The sequence below is a fragment of the Bos indicus x Bos taurus genome, chromosome 3, assembly GCF_003369695.1.
Source record: "Bos indicus x Bos taurus breed Angus x Brahman F1 hybrid chromosome 3, Bos_hybrid_MaternalHap_v2.0, whole genome shotgun sequence".
NCBI classification, from domain to species: domain Eukaryota; kingdom Metazoa; phylum Chordata; class Mammalia; order Artiodactyla; family Bovidae; genus Bos; species Bos indicus x Bos taurus.
Window position 1 is genome coordinate 58,795,774 of NC_040078.1, and position 18,493 is coordinate 58,814,266.

General features: G+C 37.6%; 1 protein-coding gene across 1 annotated transcript in view; it reads left to right on the forward strand.

Annotated features, from left to right (window-relative positions):
- The window catches only part of DDAH1 (dimethylarginine dimethylaminohydrolase 1), a 156,860-nt gene that overhangs the window by 47,159 nt on the left and 91,208 nt on the right, over positions 1 to 18,493 (forward strand). The window lies entirely within an intron of this gene.

Sequence of the window (18,493 nt, forward strand, 5' to 3'; positions counted from 1 at the left end):
TAAAATCATGATTATTTGCCTTCTTAAACTGTCTGATTAGAAATCCCAAGGCAATCAAACAGAGAACTATTAGAACTAATAGGCAAATCAGGAAGAAAGATCAATTATTATTTTGTATAATGTCAATAACCTATTAGTAAATATTTTAAAACTCTTATGTAAACCTAAAATGCCGAGAAAAACTTTTATTAAAAAATCTCAGAACCCATATAAGGAAAATTATAAAACTTTACTGATATATAAAATAACAAAAAGTAAAATGATGTGTTTCTGAATAATTACTAAATATCACAATACAGTATGAGGTTTTTTTAATATTATATATCCAATCAAATGCCAGCAGGATTTTTTTTGCTTTGACAAATGAGTGAAAGCTCATATAGATCCAAGAATGTGAGCAAAAGTAATCGAGAATACTTTTCAAGAAGTGGGGATTATATTTGGTTGGAGAATTTCCTTCATTATAAGGTGTTGAAACATAGCATTGTACAACAATAATGCAAAGGGTATTGTTTCAAAGAGTAGACATAAAAATTAATGAAACATAGGTAGTCTAGGATCTAGACTTGATTATATGTAAGAATTAGCAAATGTGTTAGGAGGCATCACAAAGCAGTGGAGCTGGGCAATTGATTAATCATTTTTAAAAATTAAGGTGTCCATGCCACTGCCTCAATTCATGCCCCACTCCTCTCCCATTGTGTCCACAAGCCTGTTCTCTATGTCTCCACCTCCATTCCTGCTCTGCAAATAGGTTCAGATAGATAGCTAGTGGGAAACTGCTGTATAGCACAGGAAGTCAGCTTGGTGTTCTGTGATGACCTAGTGGGATGGGATGGGGGGTGGGGAAGAAGCTCAAGCGGGAGGGGATATATGTATACACATGACTGGTTCACAACATTGTACAGCAGAACTAACACAACATTAAAGCAATTGTGTTTCAGTGAGTGCATGTGTGGTCAGTCGCTCAGTTGTGTCCTACTCTTTGCAACCCCGTGGACTGTAGCCCACCAGGCTTCTCTGTCCATGGGATTCTCCAGGCAAGAATACTGGAGTGGGTTGCCAAGCCCTCCTCCAGGGGATCTTCCTGATCCAGGGTTCAAACACACCTCTCCTGCATCTCCTGCATTGCAAGCAGATTCTTTACCACTGAACCACCAGGGAAACCCCTATATTTCAGTTGTGGTGGTGGTTTAGTGGCTAAGTTGTGTCCGACTCTTGTGACTCCATGAACTGAAGCCCACCAGGATCCTCTGTCCATGGGATTTTCCAGGCAGGATACTGGAGTGGATTGCCATTTCCTTCTCCAGGGGATCTTCCCAACCCAGGAATCAAACCCAGGTCTCCTGCATTGCAGGCAGATTCTTTACCAACTGAGTTGTGAGGGAAGTCCATATTTCAATAAAAAATAGCAAAAAAAAAAAAAAAAATTAAAGTCTCATGTGACATATCAAAATAAATGATAGATGGATCAAAATGTTAAATATAAAAACTAAAAAGTAATGAACCATAAAGAAAAAGAGAAAGAAGTGATTTTTGTGTTTTTAGGATGGGGACGAGGGGAGTAGTGTAACTGTAAAACAGGGAAAGGAATAACAATGGGAAAAATAAATCACTTTCACTACTTTTTACACCTTAATATCATCCATTGATTTTTAATTAATAAAAAATATGGTATACAAAAATGCTGAATTGTTTTCTTTGAATCCTACATTTGAGCTAAATAAGTGAAAAAAAAATTATCTGAGGTTTATATGTGTTTTTTTTCATCAAATATCAAGAGCATTGAACATATTATACAGGGATTTTAAATTAAATAAGAAATCACAAAATATTTATTTTCCCTCAAATTTAAAGCTTTCCTAGCATTTCTCTTTATAATTAGCATAGTTTGGGTTATAAATAATATATCTATGTTGTATTACATAGTTATTAGCTTGTTGACATTGTTTTTATGAAAGAATATGGATGATTTTAAAGATTTTCTTATAAAAGGATGGTACATATATGGAAGCTTTAGGGTTTTTTTTTTTTTAATATGCTCATTTTTTTCCAGCTTAAGATTTTAGTATGAAGAAAGTGAATCTTAAAAGTTATCATCACAAGAAAATTTTTTATAACAATGTTTGGTGATGAATGTTAATTAAACTTATTGTGGTGATCATTTCACAATATACAAATATCAAATCATTATGTTGAAATCCTGAAACTAGTATATCAATTATTTCTAAATAAAAAATAATAATTTGATACAAGTTTTATGTATATTGTTGAATATTTGTATATGTCTATTTCTTTGTTGTTATGTATATTATTCAGTACTGTTAATGAATTAACAATAATACCTGTGAAATTCCTTACAATTTTGTGTATCAACTAACCTTCTTTAGAAAATTCTAATGATGTTCTCAGATTGCATGCTAGATTTTTTGCATTGTTACAGTTGTCATTGTTGTTTAGTGTTGAGGATGGAAATCTCTATACATGTCAACCCAATACTTGATGCGTTTTCCAGAAATCATTGAGGGGAGATAGATTTCATATGCAGAGGTGAATAGGAAAACCCTCTCCCTCCCCGCCAGGACAAGCTCAAACCCTACACTGCTGCCCTGCCACTCCCTTCTTCTGGGTCTGCCAGCTTAGGTCCCTTGCCAGGTCCTTGATGTTTTACCTCCTAATTACAATTCTTCTTGGCATCTCAGACTTGCCACAAAAATTCTCGTAACTTAGCATGCATGCTAAGTTGCTTTCAGTTGTGTCCGACTTTTGAAATCCTATAATTTGTAGCCCGCCAGGTTCCTCTGTCCAAGAGATTCTCCGGGAACATAAAGGACCTTAAAAACAAAAGTACAAAAAAATTGAGCACTGTATATTTGTGTGTGTGTGTATATATATATATGTATACATACATATATATATATACATATATGTGTGTATGCTGCTGCTGCTGCTGCTGCTAAGTCGCTCTGTGTGACTTAGTATGTGTCCGACTCTATGAGACCCCATAGACGGCAGCCCACCAGGCTCCCCTGTCCCTGGGAGTCTCCAGGTAAGAACAATGGAGTGGGTTTCCATTTCCTTCTCCAATGCATGAAAGTGAAAAGTAAAAGTGAAGTCGCTCAGTCGTGTCCAACTCTTAGCAACGCCATGGACCGCAGCCTACCAGGCTCCTCTGTCCATGGGATTTTCCAGGCAAGAGTACTGGAGTGGGGTGCCATTGCCTTCTCCAATATATGTGTGTATATATATATATATATACACACACAGCCTGGCCCCTGATGGCTCAGATGGTAAAGAATCTGCCTGCAATGCAGGTGACCTGGGTTCGATCCCTGGGTTGGGAAGATACCCTGGAGGAAGGAACGTCTACCCACTCCAGTATTCTGGCCTGGAGAATTCCATGGACAGAGGAGCTTGGTGAGCTACAGTCCATGAGATCACAAAAAGTCGGACACAACTGAACGACTTTCACACAGCTTGGCTCCAAACAAGTTTTTTACATGGATTCGTATCATGCAATATAGAATGTCATAGAGTGGATGCCATGGTTTGAAGTGATCTTCTCCGAACCTATAAGTTTAAGCCAAATCTAAATGGAGAATTATAAGGTCTGGAGTGTTGTTTTGTTTTATTGGTTTTGGTTTTGGGGAGTCAGTCCAAGTCCTGATCAGTTCATGCCCCTAATTTGTTTTCACCACACCATGCCTTCAAGATGCTAAAATACCAGAGCAAAAAGGGATAAATTTTGTTGGTTTTTTAGAAGCCTTAGTTACTAAACATTTGAATTAACTAATGGAAGGTGGAATAGAAAAACCAAATCATCAAGTAAACTGAAATTCATTTATATTTGTTTCTGGAGTATGTCATGTGATATTTTCCTGGGAAGATTCACATTCTTAATTATGTTTGGTTTACAATAATATTAAAATAACCACATTTCCTGAGTACAATTCAATTGCGCCATTAAGGGATGTAGTATTCTTTCATCATTCCAGGCAGTGTGGAATCCACTGGGAATAGAAATTGGCCATGAATAATCCACAGAAATGACTATATTTAGAAGCATATATAACATCAGATTTTGCATTATCTCTGAGTTCTAATGTTGATTAGATGACTCAGTTTCATAACTTTGGAGAGATATGGGGGAGTCTTCTTGTTAATTTAGCAAAGATTTATCTGAGAGCCTTCTTTATACCATGCACTGTGTTAGTCCATGTAGATCGAAAAATGGGAGATGAAGAGTCAATACCCTCAAAAAGTTTCCTGGGTGGTGATGCTCCAACTTGCCATCTTGAACCTTTGTTCACCCGTTCATGCTCCAGGACCACCAAACAGGGCAAGACCACTGCCCCCTGGGAGTTCACAGTCTAGGAAAGGATGTAGAAGGAGATGAACCTTAAAAATGGAGAAATAGCTCACACAGTCCTTTTAAAACTTTCTAACTGCAAAGTCAAGCTCATTTCCTGAGGATCTTTCAGAATGCCATTTATTATGCCTGCTGCTGCTACCGCTAAGTCGCTTCAGTTGTGTCCAACTCTGTGCGACCCCATAGACGGCAGCCCATCAGGCTCCCCCAGTCCCTGGGATTCTCCAGGCAAGAACACTGGAGTGGGTTGCCATTTCCTTCTCCACTGCATGAAAGTGAAAAGTGAAAGTGAAGTCGCTCAGTCATATCTGACTCTTTGCGACCCCATGGACTGCAGCCTACCAGGCTCCTCCGTCCATGGGATTTTCCAGGCAAGAGTACTGGAGTGGGGTGCCATCACCTTCTCCGATTATGCCTAGGGATGACCAACATTTTTAACTATAAAGCTTATCATGTTTTAATTAACGTAGGTCGCACCCGCTGGGATGTTAGCACAGGTTCAATGCCTGAGGTTGGGAGAAAGTATATCATCCTTTGAGGATCCTGCCTCTTGGATTGATTCCGAGAGCAACCTCATGTGAGAAATGGAAAGGCACCTTGAGACCACCCACATCACCTAGCTGGACTCTTCTCAATTTATGAGGCTGTAAATAAGTGTATGTAAGGAAGGTTGCTTATGCCTCCAAGCATCAGCTTTGTCAGGCTGTAGGTGCTGCTCACCTAGTATCAGATCAAGAGGTGCCCAAGAGGATCGAATGTGCTACAGCACAGGGGAGGATATGTCTAAGTGTTTTTAAACACTATCATAAAGTTTCATCTTAAAAAGAAAAATAAGAAGAGAAGGAGAGAGAGAAAATGTTTCCTGGTTGACAGATGCACAAGGAGGATTCTAGCTTAAGGAACAGCGTTATGTAGTTCACTTCGGGCCCTGGAACTTGCATCTTCTTGCTCTCTGACAGGGAAGGTAAGGCATTTCCCCAGGCCCTAGAGACCTATCCTAGCCATTTGCACTGGGACTCAAAAGTCTCCTGTCCCCACAGCCCTCCCTAGGTTTCCAGTCTTCTTTACAGCTTTGGACTTCCGTGGTAGCCCTCTTTGCCCATTTCACTTTCCTGTGTTGCTCTTTCTAGCCACATGGCCACAGATGCTTGGATTTTATCATACATACTCAATAGAAGAAGCCTTTACTAGAAAATTGTAGCCCAGCAGAGCTAAAATGCTTGATCATCCTGCATAAAGCACTGCTTTCTTTGCTATCCAGGCAGGCAGGATTAAACAGCAAGCTGCTGGTTGTTGATGTTGTCTGGAGTTAACTCTTGAGTCTACTGCAGGAAGTCGGTGGGGAACAGGCCATTCCCACTGCCTTCTCAGATATCTGTTCACTGACCTGGCAACAACCTTCCCCTTCTTAAGTAGCATTTGTCTCCAAGTAAGCCTCTGCACATGCAATCATATCCTTCTCCCGAGCCCTGACTCTAAGAAGTCTGGAAAGGCAGATGGGTAACTTAAAGGATCTTGGGTGACACCACTTGGGTTCTGAATATGAATAGACAATTTAGTGGCAGTTAACTGAGACCCAGCTAGTTAACACCTGACTGCCACAGCAATCTATTACTTTCCGTAACTTGTGAGACCATGATACGGAATGGTGCCACGAACGTAAGGGTTGGGCTCAGTAGCTTGGATTATTCTCTCCCTCATGTTCAGATCTCAGTGTTGGAAGAGATATTTGACACCTGAAAGACCAGAGTCTTTCTACTCACTTCTTCGCCTAGGATATTTGGGAGGACAGTTCGTTAGGAAACACATTAATGTTTATGAGGTGGGAAGGATGCAAAAAGAAAAAAATATGCTCAAATATCATTAACTCCTGTTGTGACCTCTTCTGACTCTTCCGCTTTTTCTACTCTTCCAAGTGTCACATCCTTAGAGAGAAACAAGATATTTTCACTATGTTTATTTGTTTGTTTTTCAAGAGCAGTTTACAACAGTCATGTGAACACACCCACTTTAACGATCATGTAAGAAGATAGATGACTATTCTGGCCTGTCCTCTGAGCTGGCTCTGCAGGGACTGGCAAGACACAAGCATTTTGCACATGCTATTTCTATATAGAGACCTCACAGCTGTAAAAGCCTTGCTTAAATCCAAGTTACCATACAAACCAGCTGGAATAAAACCCCAAATAAAAGTTCCAAAACTAGCTTGTTTCTTCTGAGCAGGCTCCTTGATGGCTAGAAATCTGAAACTTCACATAAAAAGTTCAAGAAAACAAACAGATTTGCTGACATGCCATAATCCAGGATGCTCTCTTCTCTAAACTTGTTCTTCATTGTCTCTTACATTGGAAAAAACAAAACCAAGAAACAAAAACAGAACTACTAGAATGATGAACCCCTTACAGACTGCAGAATCGAGCAGGGTTTAAGTGAGAATCGGAGGCCTGTGTTATATTTTATATGTCAGCACCAACACTGTCTTTGGTTAAATTATGAAATGGAAAGTGGAGCTAATGCTAACTCGCTGTGATCCTGAGCAAGTTACTTAACTTCTCTGAGCCTTACATGCTTCACCTATAAAATAAATAACTTGAGTTAAGATCACCCACAAGATAATAAGGATATTTAGAAGTTTTAATTCAAGTGGGTGTGTAAAGAAAATGTAATGTTTCTTGACACCTTTGAGAATTCAGATAATTTACTGAATGTCAGTAACAAATTAGTTGTTTGGGTAAGCTAGTAGCTGGTTACCCTACTTATAAAGCTTGTGTCTTGAGTCTCAAGCATTTTCAAGACTGCCTGAACAGTGGCTACACAATTACTTATGCAGTAAATTAATATTTAATTCAGTAAACATGGTTTAAGGGACTTCTGAGTGCAAGGACTTACGCCAGATGCCACATACTGACATTTTTAATCCTGTAGCACTTGGTTTAAAAATCACTTTCATATGAATTATTCCATTTTTCTACCAACACTACATGGACTGGAGAGGGCAAATATCACCATTTTACAGACAAGGAAATTGAGGCTCAGTGATGTCACATAGAATGCCAAATTTAAATCTATTGTTTCTGGGTTCCAAGGAATGGATAAAATATAAAAGGAAAGCTTTTTGTGAAAATTAAATGTTGGATAATGATGTGGCTAACATTTAATGAGTTCTCACTGTGTGCCTGACACTAAGTCTCATGTGTAATTAATTTAATTCACATAACAATCCTATGAAGGAGGTACTAAAATTATTCCTGCTAGTGTTTAATATAATGTAAGATCCACTAGGACAGGATTTTTATCTCCTTTGTTCACTGCTATATCCCCAGCCTAGCAGGCTATATAGTCCATGTGGTCACAAAGAGTTGGACACGACTGAGCAACTGAGCACACACATACATATCCCAGCAGTTAGAATAGAGTCTCACACAATAAATATTTTTTATTTTTTTGAATGAATGAAAGTTTCTAAATGTTTTAAATGAATGAATCTCTGTATTTCAGATAGAAAAACTGAGGGACAGGATAATTAGGTAACTTCCCTTAAACAAGATTAGTCAGATAATTCAGGATGGATGCAGGATTTAAATGTAGATAGCCTAATCCAAAATTCTTTAAGACCACAAGCTATCCTTGTATTAAAACAGTCCACCAACCAAAGTATGCTTATGCTTTGAAGGGAAGTTTTAAACTACTTTGAAAAAACATAGTAACTTTTCTTGTCCTTGGATTTAAGTTCTTGCAAAGGAACATTTAATTGATATAGAATCCCAGACTTGATATTAATATATAAGCCTTATGTATTGAGATGGTCAAGATTGAAAAACAGTTGTTTAACTGAGCATTCTGGTACTTCTACTTGAGAATGCATTCTCTAATCAAATGTGTAATGTTTTATGTTTGTGTTGACCAAGGCACTCGTTACAAACTAGAAAAGGCTGCTGCTGCTGCTGCTGCTGCTGCGTCGCTTCAGTCGTGTCCAACTCTGCGCGACCCCATAGACAGGAGCCCTAGCTTTAATTTATTCATCACAGAAATACAACTGTCTGAGAGATGGAGTGAATACCCATAGAAAGTTGATGTAGCTGGTGCAGTGGGGAAGGATGCAAATTCATGTCCGTCAAAATAAAATATTAAAGAAAAACTGGGTTATCAGAAATTTGTTGGCTTGTGAAGATGAACCAGTGAAAATCTAGAAAGAAAAGTAAGATAAGAAAAGAAACAATGGCTTGCCTTTGAAAAGTAAAAATCTAAAACATACAGTCTTGAAGTGAGGTTTTTGGTTTCAACATGAAAGAATTGCAGTGTGAACTATAAAGCCTGACTTCATCCAGCAGTTAATACGACATGACAGCTCACCTGGAAATGAACTGTAAAGCAATGTTTAATTTAAAAACAATACTGTATGATCTCAGTAAGTGAAATGGTAAAAGCTGCTTAGCAGAGCATAAGTAAATGTTTCAGTGAAAAGTACACTCTCTCCTACAAGTAGCTTGTGACAATAGACTGGATGACTGTGATAATTTTCATTATTGTGTACATAGCTGATGCAATCCTTACCTATATGCTGTGTGTTTACACTTGCTTCTTTTACACTGATAAACTAAAAAGGAAAGCCAAAGGTGGATTCCTCTTTACTTTGCAATTTTTTTCTATTATAAATCTAATTAATACATAATCACTGGAGAAATTGGGAAAATATAGAAAAAGAATTTAAATTTAGCATCTCAGAGTTTAAAATTTTCCTTTAAAGAGGTGATATATATATGCCTATGTTAAGCCCTTTAGGAACTCAAAATATTGCTTTTTGTTTTTTATACCCATGTGAATTAAAGAGGAGGGAGATAATGGTACCCATTTACACATTTGAGAAAGCAGAGATACTGGATAAGGAAAGGAAAAAAAAGACATGGATTTTTAGAAGTCATGCTCGCTAGACTGTATCTGCATCTACAAAGGTCTTCCTTTTCCTGCTTAAATCTGTTCTTATGTCATGTATTGACAGATATCTTCTTAGTTCATGTTTGTACAGAAAAACATAAGTATGTCAGGCTGTACCATCCACATCATACCCTAGTCTCTCTAGTCCCCCCATCTCTTTCCCATCTTGTCCCAAAGTAATTAATAACCTTCCAAAACACCAACCTTGATTGGTTTCATTGGTGAATTCTCTTCAACATTTAAGAAAGAAATGACACATTCTCCTAAGCTCTTACAGAAAATAGAAGTTGAAGTACTTCCTAACTCATTCTCTGAGGCTACTATTACCCTAATACCAAAATCAGATAAAGACATTACAAGAAAGGAAAACTACATATGGCCAATATCTCTTATTAATATAGATATAAACATTCTCAATAAAATATTAACAAACTGAATCCAACTGTGTATAAAAATAATTATATGCCATGACTGAATGGCACTTATGTCAGGTTTCAAGGCTGATTCAGCATTTGAAAGTTGTTCAGTATAATCTACCACATGTAAAGGCTAAAGAAGAAAACATTAATAATGAAGATAAACATTTGACAAAATCCAACACTCATTCACGATTTTTAAAAAAGTCAACAAAAATTAGGAATAGAGAAGAACTTCCTCAATTTAATAAAGAACATCTACGAAAAAGCAAACAAAAAAAAAGCCCTCAGCTAATACATTCTTGATAGGAACAACCTGAATAGTTTCCCACCAAGATCAGGAACACTTGATAGCAAAGACGTTCTCTCTAACCATTGCTCTCAACATTGTACTGAAAGTCCTAGATAGTGCAGTAAGACAAGAAAATGAAATAAATATATAAAGATTTGAAAGAATAAAACGAAAGTGTCCTTTAGTTGCAGGTGACATAATTGTCTAAACACAAAAAGAAAATCCAAAAGAATTGACCAAGAAAAAAACAAAAAACTTCTGGGAATTAGAAGAGCATAAAAAGTTCTCAGGACACAGTGTTAATACACAAAAGTTAATTGCTTGCCTATATACCAATAACAAAAAATTTGAAATTAAAAAAATATATATCATTTACAACAGCACCAAAAAAGGAGAGAAAAAAAAAGGAAAGAAGGAAGCAAACTGGAAGCAAATATAGGTTAATAGATCTGTATGTGGTACATCCATATAAAGGAACGTTAATCATCAATAAGAAATGAGGAATAAAGCCATGAAAAGACATGGATGAATCTTTTTTTGTTGTTGGAGTATAATTGCTTTACATTGCTGTATTAAGACGTGGATAAATCTTAATGCATACTGGTAAGTGAAAGAAGCCAGACTAAAAAAGCTACATACTGTATTATTCCAATAATATGATGTTCTGGAAAAGGCGAAACCATAGTGACAGTGAAAAGATAAGTGAGTGCCAGGGATTCAAGGAAAAAGGAGGAGAGTTAAATATATAAAGCACAGGGGATTTTGTGGGGCAGTGAATCTATTCTGTTTGATAGTTATTTTGAATACGTGACACCATACACTTGTCAAAACCCATAGAACATTACAACACAAAGAGTGAACTTCAGTGTGCACGCATGCATGCCCGTGTGCTCAGCTGTGTCTAGCTCTTTGGAACCCCATAGACTGTAGCCCACTAGGCTCCTCCATTCATGGAATTTTCCAGGCAAGAATACTAGCGTGGATTGCCATTTCCTACTCCAGGGGATCTTCCTGACCCAGGGATTGAACCCACGTTTCTTGCATCTCCTGCATTGGCAGGTGGATTCTTTACCACTGTGCTACCTGAGAATCCTAAACTTCAGTGTATTCAGACTTAAGAAAAGAAAAGAAAAAAAAAAATTGGGGATGTTGGGAAACCAGGATGGAAAGCAGAATATGATTTTTAAAACCAATTTATCCTTATCATAAGGTATGAAACCACCTCACTGAAGTGGGTGGGTAAAGAGCTGCTGACCTAATAAATAACTTTGGGGATGAGTAGCATCTCTAAGATTAAAAGCAAAAGAAAAGTATATAAGCACTGTACAACAGTTGACATTTTTTTTCCTTTGGAGATACCAGGATTATTGCTGTACACATACGCTGGAATCGAACGATTAAGTAAATGGATGGTAGATGGTAGAAGCTAAGTGTCTCACTGTTGGAGCAGAGTTTGCAGATAAGAAAAGCTAGAATGATCCCTACAGTAACAGATTAGAGTTGGAGACACTGGTATGAATCCATGTTTAACTTAATATAAATACAGATGGTTACATATAGAAATGTTTGTAGATATGTGTGTATGGTTTGATATATGGAAATATAGTTCTTGCTCTGTCAACTGAGAGGGCCTACAGTAGCAACACCCCAGCATCAGTGATCCTTCCTAGCGCCCAGATCTTGGTTTCTAATATCATCCTCCAATAAAAAGAACCAGAACTCCTTATTAGAAATAGCTGATTTTAGGACTGGATCAAGAAATGTACACAGTGAACCTGGATCATCTTGTAGTGCCAGAAAGTTAGGAAATACTTAAAAACACACATACCAGACTTCCCTGGTGGTCCAGTGGTTAAGAATCTGCCCTCCAATGCAGGGGATACGGGGTTCAATCCCCAGTCAGAAAACTAAGGTCCCATGTGCCACAACTAGAGAAGCCCACACACTGCAGTGAAGTCCCAGTGCAACAAAAATATAAAAATAAAAACATACAGTGGTGGAGCATGGCAAAGGGATATAGGAGCCAATATGAGCTAAAGATGGAACAACAAAGTGAATAAAATGTTATTGGATTATAATCCAAAGTATAAAATAAATATACTTGAGTTTATACTGATACAAATGAATTATTGAATAAATGAGTACTCATGGGAGAAAAAGCAAATCTTCTATGCAGAAGAATTACAAATAATGTATGTAGATACTCTGCCCTCTAGGATATTGGAGCAAAACTCCCTACATCTTAAGTGTAGACTGCACATGGTGACTTCGTCCCAAAGGTAGAAAAGGGAGAAAAAAGTAACTTTACATGGGAGAAACCTGCTAAAAAACCTACTAAAAACTGTCTCAGCCAGGTGATCAAGATCACTGTCAAAAGTGATGTCATGTTGACAGTACGTGCTCTTGATACAACATGACGAAAAAGGAGCTTTACCTCTGTGGTCTTCCTTCCCCAAAATCATCCTCCCCCAGTCTAATCATGAGGAAAATATTGGGCACATTCAAACCAGGGGACATTCTATGAAATGCCTGACCAGGAGTCCTCAAAACTCTCAAAGTCATCACAAACAAGGAAAATCTGAAAACTTGCTACCACCAAGAGAAGCCTAGGATGATGTGATAACTAAATGCAGTGTAATATCCTGAACAGAAAAAGGACTTAGGCTAAAACTAAGGCAGTCTGAATAAAGTATGGACTTTAGTTGATAAAGCTATATCAGTATTGGTTCCTTAACAAGGTACCAACGTATGGGAGCAAAGGTACCATACTAAGGTATGTCAATTATACAGGAAACTGGTTGTGGGCTCTGTGAGGGCTGCCTGGATTAGCTTCACAATTTTTCTGTAAACCTAAAATTGATCTAAAAACAAAGTTTATTTTTTAAAAAGATTACCCAGACTTTCTCACCGCTGCTGTCCTAAGGGTCAGTACATTGCACAACTCCAGAAAACAGCACTGGTATAAAATTCAGTGTGAATGATCTCCCCAGGAGTTGTGCAAGGCTGCAATACTTCTCCAACTTTAGTGGCTTTTTCCTAAGAAAAATGAATTGCCACACATCAACTTATGTTTTCCTTGAGAAATTTGCCATCAGTTTATTACAGATTCTACTTGACTGGTTTTCTCAGGAAGAAAAAGTTGGGCTGAGTCAGTAACAAACCTTTTTTAGACAGACATATGAAAGACACTTTCTTGTTAAGCAGGCATCAACCCAACCACATATGAGTGGAGAGGGACGTGGAGCCAAGCTGGGGAGACGTGACTACTTCTCCTGTCCTGGCACGTCCACACTCCACACTTGACCACCTTTGACCTCGGTCATTGGATAGGAACCACAGCCTGGCCCAAATGGCGGTCTTAGCGTTTCAACCTCCTGAACTAGAAAACAGCCCAAATGGGCCAGAAAAGCCAGAGAAAGTGGGAACTGTGTTTAAAGTTTCAGTGACACATTTCTGAACATCAAGAAGAGTTTTTCCACCAGCTGAAGAAATTCTACATTTTTTCAGCTTGTTCAAATGAGAATGTGAAAGGTGAAAACTTTCGTTGACTGCTCTGAAACATATTTAACTGAAATATGTAAATGAAATACTAAATCTCCATGAAATGTGAGATCTTTTCTGGGATTTGGTCCATAAATTGTATTCCACCAGATTTGAGATCATAAAGTTTCTCCATTTCAGACCAAATTAGTGATCTCTTTCTGTTCCTATAAGTTATAACCCCCAGATGTGTCAAATTATGTTATGAAAACCATATAAAAGAAAATTTTTAGGAACTTCATAAATTTCTTGTTTTACTGAGGTTTATTGGTCTTGTTTTAATGGGAGAGAAGAGAAATTAACCTTTCATGTTTGTACTTTTTTTTCCACACTGAAGGGAGACTCTGAATTGTTAGGGCAACAAGGGAAAATGCCTAACTCGGGCCAATTTCTTGAACAGACTGTCCAATTGCTGAGATAAGCCTCTTGCAGAATCAAATGTATGTTTTTGTGTTTGGTCTTGGATCTTATCTGTCTACAGCAGCAGCAAGTTTAATAACAAAGGAGGTTCAAACAGATGAAGCTGCTGTTTCAGCCTCTTCTGCTAGTGTTTTCAAAGAGCTCAGTAGATTTGGTCATTATGCCCATCCTAATCAAACACTTTGAAAGCTTATCTTCTCCCACCATTTCCTACAGTCTTTCCGCAAAGCAGCCATTATTAGTAATTATTAGTAGAATGGTATGTGGTGTGTAAATATACTTAATAGGCAAATTTCTAAGACATTGTTTAAGACCATCTTTTAAAGAATCTAATGAATTTGGGGTTTTAGTTGTCAAATTGGAGTCTTTTGCAATTTTGCAAATCAACACATTCCAGTTGATTGCCTAAATTTGTTCTTCAGTTCATGAGAGATAAGGCTTTTGTAGTGCAAATAAGTTGGATCGATGCCATTAGCTCATATAGATGACAGTCTGAGATGGTTTCACTCTTTTTGTGTTGAATAATTCTACAGGAATAACATGCTGATCATAAGGAAGTTATGTATATGAAGGTTGGTAAAGGGGAATATTTTAAGGCTTTAAGATTTTCCTGGAATGAAATGGGTGGGATTCACAGTCTAAATTTGTTTTTCTTAAGAGGACCCTGTTTGCTTAAATTCCCAGAAAATATGATCAGAGTCCTTGGTCAACCAAGTTGTGGGAGTGTATAGGAGCCCAGCGCTGAGAAGGGAACCTGCCAATGTTTGGAAGTTCTGGGGGAGGTGATGCTGGAAATGAGATTGCTAGGATGGTAGGGGTGGGGACCAAAATTCCTAGAATGCAAGCATATTGAGCCCACTTGCCTCTCTGTGAGTGGGGCTCGACCCACAGGCTGGCTTCCCTGTCCTCCCTCTCACTCACCCAGCAGAGGACTGACCCAGCCCCGCCAGGAGACAGCTGTCCTTGGCTGGAGCCAGCTCCTGGCTGCAGGCTCTCTGTGCTCCACACTGCCATCCAGCCCAGCCAGCTTGGCTTTGAGGCCTTGGATTTCATCTCCAAGTGCCAAGAGTCCCTTCACAAAAATCAGATTTTTTTTTTCACCTGGCAATTCTATCACTTTGCAGTTGGTGGGTTTCGTCCACAAAAATTGTCTTCTAGAAGATAAAATCCAGTAGAGCACTACCCAGTAAAAGCTACACAGAGAACCATAATTCAAAATCCCAGGCCAGTAATCAGATTCACTCCAGATCCGACCGCACCATTCTAAACTCTTTTTTTAGAAACTAGAAATACTTGTTTTGGAAATAAATATCTTTTGGGAATGTGTTATTAACTTCACGAGCATTTCTCTGTGGATAATCAAACTAATCAGATACTATTTGCAACAGGAAACCAAGATTATAGTCACAAAAGACCACCATGAGTGACTTCGTTAAAGTAAAAATTTCAGAAAAGATCTATTGTTTCTTCTTACCTTGAAGAAAATGTTATGCTAATATGTTCTAATATAAGCAAACCCAAAAGTATGAATATCAACATAGATAAATTAGGGAATTATTTTAGTTGCTTTACTAAGGCTTTCAGTATATAATTTATATAAGTAGATAATAACTATGGTAGGATGCAGGTAGAATTTGATTTATTTAAAAATGTAGCTCACATATGATATTTTTTAATTATTGAAAAATTTATTATACATTCAGAAGAGTGTTATAAAACATAACTAAACAGCTTAAAGAAAAATAATAAAATGAACACTTGTGTATTTATTACACAGATTAAGCAATCAAAACTTAGAAGACCCATGAATACCCTTCCTCACTCATAGTCTTCCCATAGGGGTAACTACTCATCTGAATTTGATGTTAACTTATTTCCTTGTTTTTTTCCCCCATAATTTAATCATCTATGTATTTTTTTTCCTCTGAAATAATGCAACGTGTAGTTTTGTCTGGTTTTTAGCTTTATTTTTTGTGCAAAAATGCATCTTTTTTTTTCCCCTTTCAATTAATCTTTTCTTCATTTTAAACTACATTATTTTATCTCTTTTACTGGAGTATACTTGCTTTACAATGTTGTGTTGGTTTCTGTACAGTTGAAGTGAATCAGCTGTGTATACATACATCCCCTCCCGCTTGAACCTCTCTCCCACTCCCCCACCCCCATCCCATCCCTCTAGTTCATTACAGAGCACCCAGCTGAACTCCCTGCGCTGTACAGCAGCTTCCCACTAGCTAGCTATTTTACGGATGGTAGCGTATGGCAACATGTCAGTGCTACTCTCTCAATTCATCCCACCCTCCCCTTCCACACCACCATGTCCACAAGTCCATTCTCTGTTTCTGCCCTGCCAATAGGCTCATCAGTACCATTGCAGGTTTCAATATGTGTGTTAATATTTTTTTTCTCTTTCTGACTTTCTTCACTCTGTATGACAGACTCTAGGTTTATCCACATCTCTACGAATGACCCAGTTTCATTCCTTCTTATGGCTAAGTGATATTCCATAATATGTATGTACCACATCTTCTTATAAATAGAATCATACTTTATATTTTTGTGTGACTTCTAAGCTTAACATTACTGTGTGTTGTATTCCAGAGTAAAAATAAGTACATTCAATTTGTTCACCCATTTTCCTGCTGATTTACATTTAAGTTAGTTCTAGTTTCTTGCTGTTATGAGAAAATCTTGCAATTAATAGTCTTAAACATGTCTTCTAGATTGCATGTGCAAGAGATCCTCTAGGGTACATACCTCAGAATAGATCTGGGTCGTAAGGTATATATATTTTCATCTGTACCAAGTAATGCCAAAATGTTTCCCAAAGTGGTTGTTCCTGTTTATGTTCCCACAGCAGTTGAACAAAGTGCCCATTGCATCACGTTCCCTCCAACACTTGATATTATTTGATTTTAGTTCTTTCCAGCATAGTGAGTATGAAATGCTATCCCATTGTGATTTTTGTTTCCCTGATTACCAGTGATTGGATGTCTTTTTATATGTTTATGAGCCATTTGTGTTTTCATTTACTCCATGAATACTGCTTGAGTACTTCCCATTTGCTAGGCACTGTTTGGGTCTCTTCCACTTCTTTGAAATATCTGTACCTGTCCATTGGCCATTTTTCTATTGAGTTATTTTCCTTTTTCAAAGGAGTTCTTTATAAGTTCCAGAAAATCCTTTGTTGGCTATATGTTTTACAAATATAACTTCCAAATTTGTGGCTTGTACTCTATGGTATTTTTTGATGAAGGGAACCTCTTAATTTTAATGTGGTCATATCTCCTTTTTGTATTGTCTTTTTAAAGCTTTAATGTTTCTAATTAAGATTTTACTTCTATTTGAAATATATTCTTATATATTGTAAGAGGAAAAGATCCAATTTCTTTCTTTTTATTTTATTCCCCGTATGGAGAACTCACTCTTCTGGCATCGTTACTGAATGGTGTCTCCTTTACCTGCTAACCTACAGTGCCCTCTTGGTCACGAGTCATGATCCTGTGTATATGTGTGGGTCTGTTTCTGGGTTCTCCCTTCTGTTTCATTGTTCTAGTTGTCTCTTTCTGTGTCACTTCCACTGTACCACTCATCATGAAAAGCAGAAGGATAAAAATTATTTTGGAAGTTAAATGCACAGTGCCTAACACATGTTAAACAATCACTAGATACCCTCTATTATCATTTTAGTAGAGAACACATTTTAATATGTTGTTTTAAACAATGTCTAAACTCTGTAGAGAATTCGTAAACATTCAGTAGACATTTGATCTGAGTCACCCGGCTGTGCAGAGACTTATGACATGCACATACACTATCATTGCCTTTGCCTTCTTCTAAACCATGTGGGAAATGTGAAGATGAAGTCTATAGGCTCTTTACTCATCCTCATTCAGCAGTCACTCAGAAGGGCTAAAGGAAGGAGGCTTGATTTGGATACTTATTTCTTTTCCAAAAAAGAGTGTTAAAAGAGAAAATGATAAGAAGGAGTAAAGAAACATATTTGGGAGAGATTTTCACCTGTAAATATCTAGAACATCCAGTTTTCTACACCTTGCTTCTATTCCATGTTTATTATAAACCATCTCACAATCATTATAAAATAAACCCATTCATTTGATGAAGGAGAGGAAAGTGCCACATTTTAACTGTTACTGAAAGAAATGTTCTTTACTCTGTTGGTCTTGGACTTCCACGGAATACTTGATTCCAGATGTTAAATTGTTTTTTCAGAAGCCTTGTTAAAGTGCCAGAGCATTAGATTTTTTAAGGCGTTTCCAACCCCCAGCTGATTATCACAACACACAGGAATCCAAACTTTCAAAGCTCAGTGTTGGCTCTGAACTGTAACAGCAGCTGCAAAAAACGTGCAAAAGCACAGGTTCACAGAACTTGGATCCAGTGTCCTTATATGGTCAGACTATAAGTAAATTTCCTTTATTTCCTGGTTATCAGAGATTCAGACCAGTTTCTTAAAGGGTGCTGAATTTCCTTGGGTCCAACAAAAATTTGTAGCTCAGT